This window comes from Oryctolagus cuniculus, chromosome 12, assembly GCF_964237555.1.
Source record: "Oryctolagus cuniculus chromosome 12, mOryCun1.1, whole genome shotgun sequence".
Classification (NCBI taxonomy): Eukaryota; Metazoa; Chordata; class Mammalia; order Lagomorpha; family Leporidae; genus Oryctolagus; species Oryctolagus cuniculus.
The window spans coordinates 108,180,122-108,200,753 of NC_091443.1; the positions used below are offsets into that span (position 1 = coordinate 108,180,122).

Below are 20,632 nucleotides of genomic sequence, written 5' to 3' on the forward strand. Positions count from 1 at the left end.
TGAGCCCTGACCCTGGTCCCACACTGAGCCCTGACCCTGGTCCCACACTGAACCCTGACCCTGGTCCCACACTAAGCCCTGATCCCGGTCCCACACTGAGCCATGATCCTGGTCCCACACTGGGTCCTGATCCTGGTCACATGCTGAGCCCTGATCCTGGTCCCACACTGAGCCCTGACCCTGGTCCCACACTGAACCCTGACCCTGGTCCCACACTAAGCCCTGATCCCAGTCCCACACTGAGCCATGATCCTGGTCCCACACTGGGTCCTGATCCTGGTCACATGCTGAGCCCTGACCCTGGTCCCACACTAAGCCCTGATCCTGGTCCCACACTGAGCCATGATCCTAGTCACATGCTGAGCCCTGACCCTGGTCACACCTTCTGAGCCCTGACCCTGGTCCCACACTGAACCCTGACCCTGGTCCCACACTGAGCCCTGACCCTGGCCACACACTGAGCCCTGACCCTGGTCCCACAGTAAGCCTTGATCCTGGTCCCACACTAAGCCCTGATCCCGGTCCCACACTGAGCCATGATCCTAGTCACATGCTGAGCCCTGACCCTGGTCACACCCTCTGAGCCCTGACCCTGGTCCCACACTAAGCCCTGATCCCGGTCCCATACTGAGCATGATCCTGGTCACATGCTGAGCCCTGACCCTGGCCACACACTGAGCCCTGACCCTGGTCCCACACTGAGCCCTGATCCCGGTCCCAGACTGAGCCATGATCCTAGTCACATGCTGAGCCCTGACCCTGGTCCCACACTGAGCCCTGACCCTGGCCACACACTGAGCCCTGACCCTGGTCCCACACTGAGCCCTGACCCTGGTCCCACACTAAGCCTTGATCCTGGTCCCACACTAAGCCCTGATCCCGGTCCCACACTGAGCCATGATCCTAGTCACATGCTGAGCCCTGACCCTGGTCCCACACTAAGCCTTGATCCTGGTCCCACACTAAGCCTTGATCCTGGTCCCACACTGAGCCCTGACCCTGGTCCCACACTGAGCCCTCACCATCTCCCCCACCTCCACATCCTCAACCACTCCCATGGACCCCCATCACAATCTGCAATTACACATGGGCTTGTTTGTTTCTGATCTGTCCCCACCCCCACCACAGGAAGGGAAAGAGCAGGGCCTGGGGCGCAGCGGTGCTCAATAAGGACTCCCCATCGAGGTCAGGGCTAGTCCAGCCTCCCGCCTTCCCCACCCAGCCCAGAAGCTGCACCCAGGATCCAAGAAGCGGCCTTGGCAGACACGGACACCCAGATGGCGCAGCTCCGCCTCCCTGGCCAAGGCCCGCAGCTGCTGCTATGCCGGGATGCTGTTCAGGCCCCCCGCAGGGGACAGCGCAGCCAGGGCTGGGCATCCTCGAAGCAACTCGCCTCTGCAGGTGGCAGGCAGCGGGAAGGGAGAAACAGGATGTTCCCAAAGCCAGTGGAGGAGGGGTGGGAGGCGGAGGAGAAAGAAAAGGAAACAGCCCACGCTCACCCTCCTGGTCCTGCCATCTCCGCTCCGGGCGCCGGCAGCCTTGGCCAGGTCAGTCCTTGATGAGCACGCCCCGCAGCAGGCCTCACAGGAGGACTGGCAGGGCTGGGTCCCCACACAGGGCTGTGGACTGGAGCCACGGACTCGGACCACTGTGCCCCCTCCTATGCACGCTGGCACAGCACAGAGCCGAACGGCACCTGGCTGGCGTCTGGAACCTCACCCCTCCACTGGTCCTCCCAGAACCCAGATCCACATCTTCCCAGCACAGGTCCCAGGGCCCCCGCACCTGCGCCCCCACTGTGCCCTCTGCCTGCCACATCCTGCTCTTCACCCTCTGTCGGTCCACACCCGCCCTGACCGAGCCCCACCTCTTCCAGGAAATGCACCTGGCCTCCTGCGAGCACCTGTGGGAGCAGGACTGTCCCCAGCTGGCGGTCAGCACGCAGAGGAGCTGGGACAGAGGCCAGGTGACTAAGTGTGGAGCGGTGGCAGCCACATGCGGTCATTCATGCTGATTGCCTGCACACCTCTCTTTAGCCAGCCCCTGGCACAAGCTTCCCAATGGGAGGGGGGAGGAGGCAGAGACACCCTCCACCCTTAGACAGGCTTCGGTCGTGGGGCGAAGCAGGCTCGCTGGCCTGAAGATGCAGCTCCAGCCAGGAGGCCAAACCTCCCTCAGACTCGCTGAGCACACCAGCACCAGGCACAGGCATGGCCGGGGAGCTGGGGCCACCCGGGCAAACAGCCTTAGCTCCCGCCTGCCTCCTGGGCGGGGCAACACAGCAAAACACCTCCACAGCAGCCCACGGCTCAGGTCCCTGGATCCCTGCCACCCACGGGGGAGACCTGCATTGAGTTTCCAGCTCCTGGCTTCAGCCTGGTCCAGCCCCAGCTGTTGCGGGCATTTAGGAGGTGAACCAAGCAGAGGGAGCTTTCTCTTTCTATCTGTCCGTCTCTCTCTGCCTCTAGAGATACATAACAATAAGCAAAAAAAAAAAAAAAAAAAAAAAAATCCCAAAAACCAATACGGCCCCTTCAAGGGCGCCCAGGTCCCGGTGGGCACAAGGGGCGTGAACAGAGACAGCTCTGTGATGGCAATCCAGGGGCCTGAGCGAGCACACAGCAGGGCTCCCGGTCCAGGCTGGGCAGCGCTGGAGCCCCGAGGCAGCGTGCAGGAGTCCAGGGCAGCCAGTGCCCACCACAGGGCTCCTGGTCCCCCAGGCCCATGCAGGGACAGAACTGGGTCTCTCCCACTGCCAGCACAGCACTGCCACCCACCCCAGTCCAGGACGTGCTGCCCTCTGCTGACCAGTCAGCGGGGTCCCAGGAAGTCCTAGGAGCTAAAAGCTGGGAGAATCAGAGCAGCCACAAGGCCCTGTGGCACAGGGGAGGGGCAGAGTTTGGGGGGCACCTTGATGGTCTCTCCCCTCCCCCACCATGGCTGCCCCACACACAGGCTGTGCCCACACCTCTGACCAGGGGGAGAACCAAGGAGGAAGCACAATGGTCCCCATCCCCGCTCTCCCCCAGTACACACAGCGCGCCCTGGGCACAGGAGGACAGGGCTCGGGGAGGAACTGACCACCAAAGCTTCCCAGCCCTGTTCAAGCAGGGGCCGGGCACACAGGACAAAGTGGCCTGCACGGTCACCTTCCTCCAGGGAAGGGAGAGCCACGTGAAGCCTTCCGCCCAGTGCCAGTGTCCACCGGGGCCCACTCAGCAGAAGAGGAGCCCACTCAGGAAGGGTCAGCGCTGGGGCCAGACACCAGGGGCAGGGCAGCCTCTCCCACCCCACCCCAGCCCCAGGCAGGCTCTAATGGCCAGGGCCACCAGGAGGCCAGGCAGGAACCGGCAGCCATCTGCAGGAGGATCTGCCCTCCTGGGGCCCCCAGTCCCTGGAGAAAAGGGTCCAGAGGGCTGAGAGGCACTCCCCGCAGTGGTCAAACCAGGCGGCAGGAGCCCCGTCCCTCGAGTTGCAGGGCAGCGGCACCAGCTCGTCTTGCACAGGTAATTACAGTTCTTTCTGCGTAATGAGATGGTTTTTAAAGGCCATTCGAAAGAAATTTCCTATAATGAGGTGAAGGGGTTTATAGCGAGAGACATCCAGGCGGCTGGTAATTGGTGGGACCTGGGCCGAGGCCGGGAGTGAAGCGATGGGACTCTGAGAAGGGGCTGCGAGCCCTGGCAGAGGGGACAAACACTCGGCCAGGGAAGTGTGTGCAACCCCAAGGATCAGCAAGGACTCGAGGAGTCGGGCACCATGGGGGCGCAGGAGGCAGGTAGAGAAGCCACAGGTGCAGGACACGTGGCACCAGGCACCACACCTGACCCCAGCTGGGCTGCCTAGGCCCTCCCCTGGGGCCGCTCAGGCACCTAAGAAGTGCACCTGGGAGTGGAGCCGTCAGGAGGAGTGGGGCGAAGTCTAGGGGGAGGGGCAGGCAGGTGCTGCCTGGGGAGCCTCCACCCTGCCCGCCCACACCCACACCTGATGCTCCTGCACCCAGCATCTGAGAACTTGTCAGTAGCCCCTGAGCAATGGAGCGAGAGCAAGAGCCTGGCTCTCCCGGCTCTAACCACCGGCTAATTGGTGCTGAGCGGCTGAGGAACTGGAGGCCCTGGGCTATGAGATCGCCTGGTGTGACTTGTCCATCAGGGACCACCACGGGCCCTGCACACGGAGCCACCAGATTAATGAGGCTGGTGGCTCGGGCTGGATCGCGATTCACTGCCCCAACCACGTTCTGGAAACCACAGGTCCCCCGTGACCACTGTCCCGTGCACCAAGGGGCTCTGCTGGGCGGACTCAGCCGCCTTGTGTTGGCTCAAGGGGACTTCCCAGGCGGGGACACCTCAGGCATCCACCTGGGGAGGTGACAGGGCAGCTGGGGTCTCCAAGGGTCTCTGCAGCCTCGGGCATAGTGGAGGAGCCCCCTGCCAATGTGCCCCACTGGTCCAGGGACCCTGGGAGATTAGCAGGTACCAGCCTGTGCCTCACTGTCCCCCTCCTCAGCTCAGTGGGACCCCACCCCTTCACCCCCCAGCCCTTTCCTGCCCCAGGCAGCCCCCCTTGCCTCTCCACTGCGCTGACCTCCCCACCAGGCCCTTCCAAACCCCACCTGGCTCCCCCTCCATCACGGTTGCTGGCTCTTTCTTTCTCCAAGAGCTTCAGTCCCCAGTTCCTTAAACACCAGCTTCTTGCCCTGCCTTCCATGGTTCCTTGTTCATTGTTCTGTCCCTCATGTCCCCCCATCCCAGGACAGGAGATGGCACCCTGGCACCCTGTAAGCCACCTGCCCGTGAGGTTGAGGTCCCCACTCTACACAGTGACAGTGGACAAAAGCACAGTGGGGCTGGGAGGAGACTGTAGCCCTGAGGCAGGGGGCTGGGGACTGACCACTGTGGCTTGGACAAGTTCATTCCTCTCCCAGAGCCTCAGCTTGCCACGCAATGGCAGGGCTGCCTCCCAGATGCACAGATACCAGGCTTCTGCAGGGCCAGCCTGGCTGGTGCACTCCCTGCCCCTTCCAGCCCCTCCAGCCAAGACCATTCCTGCCCCTCTGAGCCCACCCTGCGAGGCTGCTTTACAACATCCGGGCCACAGGGGATCCTGTCTGTCCCTTCCTCACCCCAACCCTGGCCGCCCCGCAGGGTGAGGTCACCATGGCCCTCTGGCCGCCCACATCCTGTGACCTCTGTTGCCCTTCTCTGTAGCCTCTCTCCCCGGCCCCAACCATCCCCGCTCCTCCCGCGCTGAGACCTCTGCCTGGCACTCGGCTGCCCGCTGCCCGGCATGGGGCCCACGGTCTCCCAGGGCCAGCTAAAGCCCCACCCTCGCACACTCTCATAGAACCGACCCCTGTGGGTTCCCACGGCCGGGAGCCGGGCACTGATGGAGAAGACGGCCCACCCGAAGCCCAGGCCCACCCACCCACAGCCTCCACCGCACTGCCCTGGGGACAACGGCTCTCTTCTCACTTCATCCACGGCCACTCCCCAAGGCCGCCTGGCTTGGTTTTCACTGAGGACGCCCTCACCTGCCCCCAAGCATTCTAGAATAATCTGCTTCTGCCTGCACCCCATCCCCCTCCCTCCCCGGGGTGCCACACCCACCCTTGCTTCCCACCCCTGCCATCCCTCACCCTGCCCTCAGCTAACAAGCCGGTTCTGGAGTGCTCTACAGTGTTCTGTAGTGACATCTTTTTTTATTTTTTATTTTTTGACAGGCAGAGTGGACAGTGAGAGAGAGAGACAGAGAGAAAGGTCTTCCTTTGCCGTTGGTTCACCCTCCAATGGCCGCCGTGGCCAGCACGCCGCGCTGATCCGATGGCAGGAGCCAGGTACTTATCCTGGTCTCCCATGGGGTGCAGGGCCCAAGTACTTGGGCCATCCTCCACTGCACTCCCGGGCCACAGCAGAGAGCTGGCCTGGAAGAGGGGCAACCGGGACAGATTCCGGCGCCCCAACCGGGACTAGAACCCGGTGTGCCGGCGCCGCAAGGCAGAGGATTTAGCCTAGTGAGCCGCGGCGCTGGCCTGTAGTGACATCTTTTAAAATTCCTCCCTTCATGACGTTGACTCTAGACAATCACTCTTTTAAGATTTATTTAATTTATTTTAAAGGCAGATTGAGAGGGATGGAGGGAGGGAGGGAGATACAGAGAGGTCATCCATCCACCGGTTCACTCTCCAAATGGTTGCAACGGCCAGCGCAGGGCCAGGCTAAAGCAGGATCCAGGAACTTCACCTGGGTCTCCCATGCGGGTGCAGGAGCCCAAGCACTTGGGACATCTTCTGCTGCTTTCCCAGGCACATTGGCATGGAGCTAGATTGGAAGCGGAGCAGCCAAGATTCAAACCAGAGCTCTGATATAGGATAATGGTGTCACAGGAGGTGGCTTAACTCGTGTGTACATCACCTGCCCCTGGAAAATCAGTCTTGGGAGTAGGCATTTGGACCAAGGAATTAAGCCGCTGCTTGGGCTACCTGCATCCCACATCAGAGTGCCTGGGTTCAAATCCCGTCTCTGCTTCCAGTTCCAGCTTCCTGTTAACGTGCACCCTGGGAGGCAGTAGAGGGTGGCCCAAGTCTGGGCCCCTGCCACCCATGTGGGAGACCTGGATGGAGATCTGGCTCCTGGCTTCAGACTGGCCCAGCCCTAGCTGGGGAATGAACCACAGGATAGGTAAACTCCACCTCTCTGTCACTGTCCCTTTGTCTTTCAAACAAATACAAGTTCTAACAACACAGTCCTAGTTGGTTAGGTGCTGCGAGAGCCCATGCACGTGACACTCGGGAGATGACAAATCAGCGGCACAGGGGCTAGGGGAGGCTGTGGTGGCACAGGAGGCCTCGCGGGGAGTTCAGCTCTGTGTCCTGATCGTGGCGGCAGTGACACGAAGCTGTGATAAAATTATACAGAACATGCGTCGTGCGGACACGCACACGCACACACGAGGGCACATGCAGCTGGCCAGACCTGAACCAGACTGTGGGGGGCACACACGCGGTAGCCTGGCTTGGGCACTGCTGAGCCCCACAGGAGGGAGCTCCAGGGGGCCGCGGTGGGGGGGACGTGCATGGCTGACATTGCCCTTCCCTCGGACCCTCTCTAGGTCCCTAAGGCCTCACCCTGCTCTGCCTGGCACTGAGCCAGGGTCCAGGCCTTGCTCCTCTCTCCACACAGCTTCCTTGGGACCTCAGCCATGGCCACTCTCTGAGTACCACCTGTGGCTCCCACGTCCCCGTCCTGAGCTCCAGACTTGGACCCCCCCTGCCCCCCACAGCACACTTCTTCTCCAGAGGTCACCAACAGCAGACCCCATCTGCTTCCTGCCCCAAGCCTGTGCCAGGAACTGAGGGGCCTCCCTGTCCCTGCTCCACCTGCATGAGGGTCTGCAGCTCTCTGCCTCCCCCCACCCCCACGGCCACTCCCTGCCTCCCCCCACCCCCACGGCCACTCCTGCCTCCCCCCACCCCCACAGCCACTCCCTGCCTCCCCCCACTCCCACAGCCACTCCCTGCCTCCCCCCACCCCCACGGCCATCCCCAGGGCCCAGGCCTCCAACACTTCTGCCTGGCCCCATCTCCGCTCCTGCCCCCTCCTACTACAGCCTCAGGGATTTTTTCAATTATTTGATAGAGCTCCCATCTGCTGCATCACTCCCCAAATGCCTTCAACAGCCAGGGCTAGGCTAGGTCTCCCTCATGGGTGACAGGGACCCAAGTACTTGAGCCACCACTGATGTGTCTTCAGGAAGCCGAAGTCAGGAGCCGGAGCAAGGAGCCGGAGCCAGGCCCTCCGATGTGGGACAAGATGTCTTCACCAGCATCTTAGCCACCGGGCCACACACCCGCCCCCTGACAAGTCACCACCACCCCTCATCCCCTGGCCGCCCCTCATCTTAGCTCTCTGGCATGGCCCCACCATGCCAGGCAAATGCCCTCATTCGTCTCTCCCCCACACCCCACCCCTGCACCAGCTGCCTCTTCTCTTTCAGAGCCCTCCCCCAGGTACCCGTTCACCTGGGCAGCCTCCTGTCCCCAGGTGTCCCACCATGGCCCCATTAGCATTTTCAAACTCCCAGTCCACCCCAGTAGCTTGAGGAAGCGCCCGCCCGCACAGGTGCACAGCAGGGCCAGGCCCTCCCTGCTTCTCCCAGCCCAGGTGAGCCTGTGGGAATACACCTTTCCAGGCCCACAGGCACCGGCGACTCCAGGACAGGATCATCTCCCTGCCTTCTGCTGCCCAGAGCTGCCAGCCGCATTTTTTAAAGTTGCTGTTTTATGGCCCCCAAAAGCTGTAAGGTGCGAAAAGGACCACTTGGTGTAGTCTTGGTTTAAATCCTGAGTGCCAGGGGCCAGTGGGTGTGGCTGAAGCTCAGGTGGTCACACACAGGACATTAATGTGTCATGCTGTGTCTGGCACACCTGTGACAACTGAATGTCACTGTGAAAACAAGTGGAACCATAGCAAATTGTCCCGAGAGGTGGTGAGGTCTCCATACCAGGGGCATCCCGAGAGAGCAGGACACCATCGGGGAGAGGTCGCCCTTCTGCAACCCGCGGTGCTGGTACTCAAGTCCCCAGTGCAGCGAGCTCCAGGGTCGGAGACACGAGTTCAAATCCCACCTCCACCACCAGCCCTGGGGCGAGCCACAAAACCACGCTCTGACAAAGAGAGGACAGAAGCCGGCAATGGGGTACAGCAGCAGGTTAGGCTGCCACTTGCAGCGCCAGTATCCCATTTCAGAACTCCGGGTCTAGCCCCAGCTGCTCTGTTTGCAATCCAGCTTCCTGCTAACGCACCTGGGAAGGCAGGGGGAGACCTGATGGAGTTCTGGGCGTCTGTCTTCAACCTGGCTCCGCCCCGGCTGCTGCAGGCATCTGGCGAATGAACCAGCAGAAAGCTCTCTGTCTGTCTGTCTCTGTGTGTTACTCTGCTTTCAAAGAAATAAATAATCTAAGAAAGAAAGAAAAGAGAGGGAGAGGAAGACAGACACAGTTGTGTGTGTCAGCAGCTGCCGGCTGAGTGCTGGCCCTCCATTCCCCGCTTCCGTCCGTCACTGGGGCCTGCAGGGGCTTCCTCTGAACCAATGCCAACACTTCCCGCTGGGCCCCGCAGCTCTCAAGGTCTCCTCCCTGCCCGTCTGGGCCCACTGTCCTGCCCGTCCACCCCAGGCCAAGTGCTAGCGCCACCGCCTCCAGGAAGCCACCGCTGGCTGCTGCTCATTTGCAGGCTGAGCGCCCGGTTTCTGAGGTTGGGGCTGGTGCAGGCCCCTGCTGTCTTGTGGTGAGCTGGGGGAGGGGAACCTGCTGTGTAGAAGGGTGTGTCCCACAGAAAGCCTGGCCGATCCTTGACACCACATGTGCCACACAGGGGTGACTCGCTCGCGCATGGGCCCTGCACTGGGGAGGCCTGTTCTTCACCTCTACTTTGTAGAAGGGGGAACTGGGGCCCAGAAAGGGTAAGTGAGTTACCCGAGGTCACACAGCAGCGTGGCCCCTGGGTGTGCGCTTCTAGCCCTGACTCTGCAGCACGGAGCCTCTCACTCCAGACGCTGCCCCACCCCCACACCGGGCCCTCTCCTGGGTCCTGTGCAAGGGCAGGAGGCCGGGTGGGATGGGGGGAGGGTGCCCCGTGGCCTGGAGGCTAAGGCACCTGCAGAAACACAGATGCACACACGCACAACCTGAGTGAAGAGCCGCCTGCCACCAGCTGTGCATCCTGAGACCCCCACCTCTCCCCTCTCCCCCTCCCCAAGCCACCGTGGGGGCAGGCAGCGCAGGGCGAGGGCGAGACCGCCTCTGGTGACAAATCTTCCAATCCTGCTCTCCCTGTGGCGCCCTGGAGGCTCAGAAGGGCCAGGACACTCCTCAGGGGCCACCCGGCAAGTCAGGAGCCTAAACCTTCCTGCCAGGGTCCCTCCTGGAACCCCACTTCCCAACAGTTGCTCTGTTCCCACTTGCTTGGAGCAGGAGTGGACTCACAAGATAAAGACGAGGCGAAAGCAAGAAGCTGAGAGAGGAAATCAAAGCGAGGAGAGATGCAAGCTGGGTGGGGGGAGGGGGAGGAGGGGAGCGGGCACGGCCCCCACCCCCACCCCCGGCAGCCTGAGCCCCGGCCCCTGAGCAGCAGCCGCACAGCCAGTCGGGGGTTAACTCCGCCGTGGAGCATAAAGCGAGGTTCCAGTTATTAGTTGATTTATTGCTCTGTCCTCAATCTGTGCTCAGGTCCTGGAAGGAAATGTTCCACTCGAAAGCATTAAGCGTCTTCAAAGAGCAGAGGCATTAAAAATTGAAATCATAAAATAGACACGTAAATACAGCGGAGGGGGCCGGGCCAGGTCCCCGCCGGCCTACGAGGCCGCCGCACGCACGCACACACGCGTGCACACACACATGCAGGAGCCCGCAGGGCCCATGGAGGCTGCAGCCCCCACCGTGCCCTGAGCAGGGGATCCAGGGGCCGGGCCGGGGCGGGGGGGCTGTCTAGAAAATCTTGACTCCTTCTTCCCGAGGCCTTCACACCATGGGGGCAGAGGGTGGGGCTCAGCTGGTGGGAGGCAGGGACAGCCCTGGGGGCTCGGTATGCTCGGACCCTCACAGCCCAGCCGGGCTCATCAGAGAGGCCAGCCCCAGCCGAGCTGGGTCCCAGAGGCGAGCAGGGAGGAGGGGCCCTGCTTCAGACCCAACTCGTCACGAGGCAGGCAGAGCAGCTGCAACCACCCCTCCCAAAGCATAACACAGAACTTGGCCAGGCACCCAGGGACCCCTCACTATCAACCCACGGGCTGGAGCTCTGACCTGTCACCACCCACCAGGGCCCACACTGCACACAGAGACCTCCAGAGACCGCCACAGGAAGTCCAGCTCCCCAGACACACATGTGGCAGCACTCACACGTGTGGACAGCCACGCCCGCACACACAGGCCTGTGCGCCTGTGCACACATTTGCAAAGTGCATTCCCCACACATGTGCAAACAAAACAAGCAAAACCAGGCCCCCAAAATGCAGGCCAGGTGAGTCAGCTGCCTGGGCAAGACAGGGCTGGGGCCCGGGACCCACCAGCGTCACCTGTTCAGGCCTTCACCCCTCAGCCCCCGTCTTGGCCACCTCCAGAGTCCCCTGTGGCTGGGCTCCATGCCCTGCCCCTCGCGGCCCACGTGCTCCATGGGCTACAGGGGCCTCCCTGGTGGCGCCAGCCTCTTCCTCAGCCAGGCGGAGAAGCGGCAGAAACACCCTGACCTCATTTCCCCGTTTGTAGCCGCAAGTGAGCCCGGGCGGGGGCAGGGCGGGAGCCAGAGTCCTGGGGAACCGCCCAGGGCCAGCAGTGGCTGGCCAGGGTGTCTAGTGGGGAGCCGCCAGGTGCGGGGAGGACAGGAACACCGGCCTGTCTGTGGCCCTGTGTCCTACATGCAGACCAGCATGGGGAGACACGGCCACAGGCCAGCACCAGGGACAGTGCACCCAGGGCATCTGGGACCTCGTCCCCTGTTGGAAAGGCTGGTGCCCGGCTGAACGCCCTCCTCCCCACTATGGGGCCAGGGCCCTGTACCGCTCAGCCCTCAGGACACATAGAATCACCAGGGGCTGCACTCACAATGGCCCCCAGGGAAGACTGGTCAGGGAGATGGGCAAGGGACCACCAGGGGTAACCGGGAGCCCACCCAAGCCCCAAGGGCAGCTCCTGGGATGAGGGGCAGCCTGGATGGTGGACCTCCCAGGCCTTAGCAGCTGGCCAGCAGTCTGTGGCTGCCACAGTCCCCGTCCTCATGTGCACACACACTCCCACACACACCCATGCTCACACACACGCACACATACATGCTCACACTCACACAATGCACACATTCATGCTCACATACATACACACACGCACACACAGGCACACACAGCTGTCACACATGCACCTGACCCCACCCTCACACATGCACACACGTGTTCACACACCCTGACCCACATGCACACACTGCTGTCACACATGCATACTCATGCCCACCTCACCCCTCACCCACACACGCACACACACATGCTCATATGCTTCCAGACATGTACACACGTGTTCACACACCCTCACCCACATGCACACACTACTGTCACACATGCACCTGACCCAACCCCCACACATGCACATACTCACACATGCTCACCCCTCCCATACATGCACACACGTGTTCACACACCCTCACCCACATGCACACACTGCTGTCACATGTGCTCACACTCACACGACAGGGGACAGTTCCCTGAGCCCCCTTGGTGGTCTCTGGCCAGGGAGAGCTGGGATGCAGGGGAAGGCTGGGAGAGTAGCAGAGGGAGCCAGCGAGGAACTGGGCCCAGAACCCCCACCTGCCGCCAAGGTTGGGTGCCTCCCCCTGCCAGCGCACAGCACCCCCATGAGCACCACCCTCTTCGTTAGGGACTCTGTGGTCACCTCCAGCCACCACCACCCTTCACCTGCCCCACCCAGGCTGCGCCCACCTCACTCCAGCCCCACCCCTGGCCCAGGCACCTTGCTCCCCAACTTGTAATTTTTCTTAATTGGGAGCTCGTTAATTATGGCCCTGCTTTCCAGAGCAAACAAACAGCAATTAGGAAAGTCAAGGCAGATGCAGCAGCCCGCCCACAGCCAGCCCAGCGCCTGCCCCGGCCCACCCACAGCCAGCCCAGCGCCTGCCCTGGCCCGCCCACGGCCAGCCCAGCACCTGCCCCAGCCCGCCTCCTGCCCCACGTGCGTGAGCCTAGCACCACCCCCAGGCCCCCCGGGCAGCAGGTCGCCCCGGGACTCTGTGTGGGGACCCGTGAATTGCTGAGCAAGGGCCTCTTTCCCCATGTGGCAGAAGGTTCGAGTGCTTAAAGAGAGCAGTGGAACGGTTTTTATTAATCAGAACCGCTATAAAGAAAGCATTTTAATTAACATAATTATCCCGATTGAGAAAAGCAGGCCTTACCCGGTACATACTTTGCAGACTTGAGATACCAGCTGTCACCATCAGTCATAATTAAGTAAAGCGAGCTCTTTTCATTTTTCCCTCGCTCCCTTCCCCCTGGGGACATCGGCTCCTCCCGGGGCGACACCTCCAAGGGGAGACCAGATTACTACGGGACCCCCTCCAGGTGCCCGTGCCTCCTCAGCTGCAGCCCAAACGGGGACCCCTGCTCCCATCCGCACCCCGCCACCCCCTCCCCAGCCAGGACACCTGCAGGGTCAGCAGGCCCAGCGGGATAGCCGGGAAGACAGAAAGCCATGGGCACCTGGCACCACCATGCTGCGGCCCAAGCCCCTCCCCACTCCCCCCTGCCTCACAGGGCTCACTAAGCTCAGGGTCACCTGCCCAGGAGGACCCCCAAAGCTCCGGACCCTCCCCTCTCCTTGGAAGCGGGGACACCGCAGCCACCCGACATCACTATCGCGTCTGCTGTTCGTCACCTCCAGCCCAGCAGAAGCCCCGGGAAGCAGAGGTTTTGCCTGTTGGGTGCTCAGCACTGTGCTATGCTCCTCCACGGCTGTGCCCCAGCCCCTCCTCCAGTGCCCAGCTCCTGCCAAGTCCAGCCCCACCCAGGTCCCGAGAACCTCAGCTTCTCCATCTGTGCAATGGGCAGCCTGTCCCCCACCCGTCCTCCCCAACTTCTGATGCCCCTCAATGATTCTGACCTCCCTCCCCCTGCAGAGTGCCCCGCCCGGCAAGCACCTGCCACCCTCTGCGGCCACCCAGGGAGCAGGAGGCTGGCGCTCATGCCGGGTGACACGCAGGGAGGTGACACCGCAGACGTGTTCCACCCCAGCACTCCGCAGCTTCCTCACTGCCAAGGTGCTTACTTTTTAGTACATCTTAAACAGGAGCCCGCAAAGCGTGCCGTCAGCGCTTTTTAAATGGCCTGTTAATGCCCCGTAAAACTCAGCACCACGGCCGCAGGAGACAGCTCACTCCTGGCCCCAGCGCGGCCGCGATGAGGCCTCGGGCTGACGCTGTGGTCATCAGGGCGCCTGCGAACAAGCTCCCCGGGGGCCCCCCAGGCTCGCCACCACTTCGGGGGCAGTGGCAGGGGGCACAGAGGCAAAGCAGCTGTGTACTCTGGGGGACGGTGACCGCCCCGCCCTCCCTGGACCTCCGGGTTCCTCAGCCACACGGTGGCAGCGCCGACTGCCACATCCAGGCTCGGGCAGGAGCCAGGCAGGTGACCGACACCAGACGCCAGGTGGCCTCGGAACTCCGAGCCTGGTCAGGGCGTGGCGATCCTATTTTCCACAGGGTCCTCATCATTCAGAGACAGACGCTGAAACGCTTACGGATAGACTCACGCGGCACCAAGACAACGGGGCGAGGGTGCCAAATGAGTGGGTGCAGAGCGAGTCGGGCTGACCGAGAGCTGTGTGTGCCGCCGGCACTCGGCACACTGGGGCTCCCTGCTCTCGGGCTGATGCGGGGACACCCTGCCCAGTCTCCCAGGCGCACGCTGTGGTCCCCACAGTGCACAGGGCCATGCCAGCTATGGGACCAGGGGCCAGCGCTCTCTCTCCCTGGGCTCCAGTTCCCAGGGCAAACCCCCACGTGCTCCCACTTGATCTGGCCACACCCATCACAGCATCATTGAGGGGTTGAGTGTGAGCCCCCCTGGAGCCACAGAGCAGGGACCCAGCCTGAGGCAGGTGCTCAGGTAACCTGGGACCCCCCACCCCCGCCTTCCCCAGCAAACTCCCCTACAACCACGTCATCACTGACTGTCATGGGGCTTCCCGCTGGGCTCCAGGCACAGAGGGGGGGAAGGAATGCCAGTAGCTCCACCCAGTGCCACTGAGACCTGCACCTGAGGGGAACTGAGCCTGAGAGAGAAAATGCTGCCCGCGTGATGCTGAGCCAGGCCACTGGACTCCACGCAGCCAGTGCCCACGCAGGGCCCCCGCGGCGCCGCATAAGCAACCCCTGTCCAGGCCTCACCTCATCACCTGTGAAATGGGGGCAGGAAGACGCTGGCGCCCCGGGGAGGGGGGGCACCAGGGCCGTGGGCGGCTGGGAGGTAAGTCAGGGCGTGGGGGCGGGAGGCGCCGGAGCTGGCTGCTGGAGTTATCCCCCTGGGGATATTTTTAGGTGGACTACTTTCTGTCCCCTCCCCCTGCTCAGGAGGAGGAGGAGCACAGAAATAGCCAGGTGTGCGTGTCTGGGCCGGCTATAAATAGTGAGCACAGCACCCAGGCCCCCAGGCTACTCCCACTTGCAGGAGCGGGGAGGGGGAGAGAGGGAGGGCCCATTCCTGTCCAGCTGCCCAGGGCTGCTCCGCTCCATGGGCTCCCTCCACATGGATGCACACACGCACCTGCACGCACCTGCGCACACTGGGGCAGTGGCACCCCCAGGGACCTAGTCTCGGGGCACTTGTGAGAGCAGGGAGGCAGGTGAGAAGTGGACAAGGAGGTGACCTCCAACACCCAGCCCTGGGCCTCCTCCAGTCTGGGGACAGCTGACCCGATGAAATCTCACGGAAGATACAACTGAAGTGGAGCCCATTCCCCCAGGGGCGTCTCTCGGAGACCCCATTGTTCAGGTGGGGAAACTGGAGGCCAGGACCAGGTTCTTCTTGGTGAAGGGGAGGAGATAAGGGCAGCACCCACTTCCAGGGTGACTGTGAGAGCCCCTGAGACACAGGAAGTGCTGGAGGGTGGGCGGCCAGCCATCACTGACAGGTGAGCCACACCTGCTCCGGGCAGGAGGTACCCAGAGTCCCTTCTGCCTCCCTGGGCCACAAGTCCCCACTGGGCCGGGCTCAGCCTCACAGCCAGGGGTCGGTCCATTCCCCCAACACCCACAGGGGCTGCCCTGCCACTCCCCGATTGGAGCGCCTGTGCCCGCCTCCAGCCTCCTGCTAATGTGGTCTCTGGGGGTCAGTGGTGATGGCTCGGGAACTTGGCGGGCCTATGAAGAGTCTTCCAAAGTTTGCAGACAGAATTAAAAGGGAGCGGGCATGGGATGCAGGGGTTAGGAAGTCCACACCCCACACTGGAGAGCCGGAGTTCAAATCCCAGTTCTGCTCCCAATCCCAGCATCCTGCTGGTGCGCACCCTGGGAGGCAGCAGTGACGGCTCAAGTACTTGGGTCCCTGCCACCCACGTGGGAGCCCTGGACTGAGTTCCTGGCTCCCAGCTTTGGTCCTAGCTCAGTTCCAAGTGTTGCAGGCATTTGGGGAGTGAGCCAGCTGTTTTTTCTCTCTCTCCCTCTGCCTTTAAAATAATTTTAAAAAGCTGAATTTATTTGGCAAAAGCCATACCAGTTGAGAAATCCACGGAGAGCTTTTTTCACAATCGGTCTTTCCCGAGAACTTTCTGAAGACCTCTTGCAAACAGGCTGTGCTGAACCTCTGTCCAGGGCCAGAGAGGGATGGAGTCCAGGGCGGGGAATTCGGCCATGAGCTTGGCAGGGAGGGGCGGAGCCTGTTTCCCTGGCTGCCCTGACTCCCCACATAGGGGCTCCTTATGAGAAGGGCCAGTGGCCTCCGGAGACAGAGACACGGAGGCCAGGGCAGGGGAAGGCCTGTCTGGGGAACACGGAAACCCACAGGCAGAACCCATTACCACTCCCACTCCACCTCTACCACCAGCCCCTCTCGTGGGTGGAGCCTCTGTCTGCCGGGAGGATGGGGTGAGCGTGGGAGGCCCCAGCCCTGGGAACAGCCCCCTGCGGAGCCCCTGCCACGTGCCAGGTGGGGTCGGAAGACTCGCGCGGCATCATCTCAGCCAGTCTTCCTACAGTCCCATGAGGAAGCAGCTGCACACCCATTCAACAGATGAAGCTGGGGATCTGCCCCAGGCTGCATAGTTCACAGTGGAGCCCACAGCATGAGCCCAGGCAGAGGGGCTCCGCTGGGGTGAGTGCTAAGTGCCCCCCAGCACCTCAGAAGTGCTCGGGGCCAGAGGTCGGGTGGGCGAGGGGCACGGGCACTGGAGCTAAGTGAAGCGGAAACTGAGCAATGTCTGCAGCAGACACACTGTGGTCTTTGGAAGGCGAACTTCAGGCCTTCAACCCCCATCAGTCATTCCCAGACTTAGAAAGCAGGGGGGCTCCGGCGTGGGTCAGCGACACAGGCCACGTGCAGTGCTGGGCCAGGAAAGTGCGGCAGCGAGGATGGGGTGGCAGCGGCTGCCCAGCAGGCCCCTTCCCCAGGCCTCCTGAGCTGGGCTGGGTGGACCCAGGCCCCTTGGACTATCCATGGATTTCACAAATCTTACGGTTTTACCAATTTTAAAGATTTTAAAGGCAGAGAGAGAGGGAGAGAGATGGGACTGGTCCCCTCAGCTGGGTGTCCAGTCCCTGTGCCCATGTGTGGCTTCACGGAGGCAGAGCATCCGGCCAAGGAGGGGCTACACCAGCGTCAGCACTGACTATAGGCAGGCCAGGCTCCCAGACCTGCATGTACCTCCCTCCCGCTCAGACTCCCAGATTTACATAGCACCTCCCTCCCAGGTTCTCAGATTTGCATAATACCTCCTTCTCATGTTCCCAGATTTGCATAGAACTTTCATCCCAGGCTCCCAGATTTGCATAGTACCCCCCTCCTGGGCTCCAATTTGCATAGCACCTCCTTCCCCCACTCCTAGATTTGCATAGCATCTTCCTCCTAGGCTCCCAGATTTGCATAGCACCTCCCTCCTAGGGGGAATCTCTGATTTGCATAGCACCTCCTTCCCACACTCCCAGATTTGCATAGCACTTCCCTCCCGGGCTCCCCAATTTGCATAGCACCTCCTTCCCACACTCCCAGATTTGCATAGCACTTCCGTTGACTCCCAGATTTGCACAGCACTCCTTTCCCACGCTCCTAGATTTGCATAGCACTTCCTTTGACTCCTATTTGCATAGCACCTCCCGCTCATGCTCCTTTATTTGCATAGACCCACCCCCTAGGCTCCCAGATTTGCATAGCACCTCCCTCCCATACTCCCTGATTTGTATAGCACTCCCTTTGACTCTGATTTGCAAACTATCCCTCCTCCCGCCCCCAGGTTCACAAATTTGTATAGTGCCTTTTTCCGGGTATTCCAGGCCCCAATACTGTGCTCAGCTCACATCCAGAGCACAGGATTTCTCTATTCCAATATCGCAGGGGGCCACTGCACAAGTCAAATCACCGACCAGACTGGAGGTGTGTCCGGCTGTGCCGAATGACTTCCCCTCCCACCAGCCACAGTCAGCTGCGGGGATCTGAACCTGCCCCTTCTCTTCTCTGCCCAGACCAGCATCCCTGCCTCTGAATCCGGTACCTCTGGGCTCCCTGGAGTCGCTTGCCGGCCTCTACCTGCTCCCAGCCTCCCAGCGTGCAGGGGCCGCCCCACTCCCCCCTCCCCATCCCAGGCTGGGACAAGGGCCTGGAGCAAGTTCTAGGCCACCCCAGGGATGGTATGATTCAACTGTCACTGCCCAAGGGCAGAGGAGAGGAAGTGGGTGACAGACACGCCCCAGGGAGGGACCCCAAGAGACTGGGCCTGACCAGCCCTCCTGGACCACACAGGCGTCCCAGCTCTCACCCCTCACGCTGGCAGACGGCCTGGTGGCCTAGGGCGTGGCTTCCAGCCATGTCCCTCCCCTCGGAGTCCCGCACTGGGGTGGGGGCGGGGTCAGTGAGCAGGTGGTGGGGAGTGATGGGTAGACCCTGGGACGTGGCATCCATCTGCCAGCCTGGCTTCCCACCTGAGAAGGGAACAAACTGCTCCCTCTCACGGGCTGTTACTGCTAAGATTAATGAGCTAATTACAGTGTGAAAAAGTATTTAAAAAGAGGTGGCCAACCACAGCAAAGTAATAACAAGCAACACCCTCCTCTAGACAGTCTGCCTGGACTGCACCCCCACAGGCAGCATGACCACACCAGCCCCTGCGGGACGTCCAGGCAGACGGGGCTGTGCTCTCCGCCAAGGCTGCGCTACAAAACACGGGATGTGCATTCTCACAGCTACTGAGCCCCAGCTGTGGACCAGGCTCTCCGCACCTGGCTTCCACCAAGCACAACGCCCAGGGGAGGCACTGTGAGGACGAATCGGGGAGAGGTTCACAGACAGGGGAGAAAGCACAAGTCCAACCCCAGGGTCTCACTACCCCTGCTGGGCCAGCTTCGGTGGAGGGCGGGGACCTCGCCCCTCAAGTCCTCCTGCCCCCCTCCGCCGCTGCTGTGCAGGGCCAAGCTGACTCAGCAGGTGTGGCGGGGGGGGGGGCATGCTGACTCAGCAGGCGTGCCAACTTAAAACAGAACCCTCCCAGGAATTGGCCACAGAGCAAAGCCTCCTGGGATGAAGTCAGTGGGGGACTCCAGGGCCGTGGGGAGGGGCTGATAGACAGCAGTTCTGCTTTGCCTCCCCAGGCACAGGGATGGCGTCCCACACAAGGCCAGGCCCCCACCAGCCCCAGCACCCCAGCTTGGACTGCTGCCCTGGCCTGAGCCACAGGCGGGCCTGCCTCACGGAGAGGCCCACGGCTCTGCTGCCTCCTTGATGGGGGCCTCTGGGACCCCAGCACACCAGGGAGCCACCCTCCTCCCCACACCTCACCTGGTTCCACTCCCAGCGACTCAACAGCGCCCCCTGCAGACACAAGGCTGGCACAAGGTGGGCTGGCGCACGGTGTGGGCTCCGGCTCGGGGACAGAAAGGGTGGCAGTCAGAGGCCGTGCAGAGGAAGCCTGGGCGCTGCCGGCACAGCCCCTCAGCCCCGCCGCAGCCACCGGTACAGGTCAGCACTGCTCACCTCTCACAGGCAGGGCTTGGGGCTCCTCACGGGGCACCTGCAGAGAGACGGCAGGGAGGGCTCGTGAGAAGATGGACAGCCCTAGGCCCACCCTCCCCGCCTGGCATCAACCACCCCTAGGGGTCGCCCGGCCTGCGCTCCCCAGGGGCGTGGGGCAGATGGAGCAGGAGGGGATCTAGACCCAGAACTGTGCTGGGGCTGCAGCTGCCTGGGGAGGGGCTGTGCAAACCACGCCTGCCCCTTCTCTGATCCTGGACATGCAGGGTAGAACCCTAAATCTCCCCTTGTAGGGCCCGAGGAGGAGCTGGCGGGATGGCTCCCTGGCCCTCTGTTCCACCTCTGCCTGGCACCTTCCCCTGCGCCTGGCTCACCAGGAACCCGGGCCCAGCCTCACTGACCTGCCCAGCAGGAGGTGGGCGGGCCGGGGCTTGCATGAACAGCCTGTGGGCCCCTCCCCCAGGTTGCTGACCAGTGGGGCCAGGGTGGGGCCTGGGAATCTGCATTTCCAACAAGCTCCCGGGGTGAGGATGCTGTCGCCGTGGGCATCACGTTTTGAGGATGTGTCCAGCCTGCAGAGCTCCGAGCTCACACCCTAAGGAGCACACAGGCTGGCTGGGAGGCCCACACTGCATGTGCACGCATGCCTACACACACACACGTGCACATGAGTATCCCCACACAGCCAACACACAGCAACCTTAGCAGGAAACATGAGCTCCACACGCTAAGGAGATCTGACAGGGCGGGGCCATGGGCTGGTGCCGTCAGGGAAGGCTTCATGGTGGAGGTGGAGACCTAATGACCGTTTTTACATGTTACAGTCTCATCACAAAAGCCACACATGACTGCATTCTAAGAGTCCCAGAAAAGGCAGCCTGCAGAGACATCACAACCCCATTCCAGA

General features: G+C 62.1%; 1 protein-coding gene across 5 annotated transcripts in view; it reads right to left on the reverse strand.

Moving 5' to 3' along the window:
- The window catches only part of LINGO1 (leucine rich repeat and Ig domain containing 1), a 161,887-nt gene that overhangs the window by 73,540 nt on the left and 67,715 nt on the right, over positions 1 to 20,632 (reverse strand). Inside the window, exons 1-2 of one of the 5 annotated variants that reach the window (XM_070054641.1) lie at positions 19,534 to 19,603; positions 8,804 to 8,957 (exon numbers count right to left, since the gene is read on the reverse strand). The exons of 1 other annotated variant lie outside the window; for it this stretch is intronic. The gene's annotated coding sequence lies outside the window, so the exon portion shown is untranslated. Of the gene's footprint in view, positions 1 to 8,803; positions 8,958 to 19,533; positions 19,707 to 19,728; positions 19,766 to 20,632 lie in introns of those variants that run through there. 3 more of the 5 variants (XM_070054639.1, XM_070054643.1, XM_070054642.1) reach the window with 3 other exon arrangements.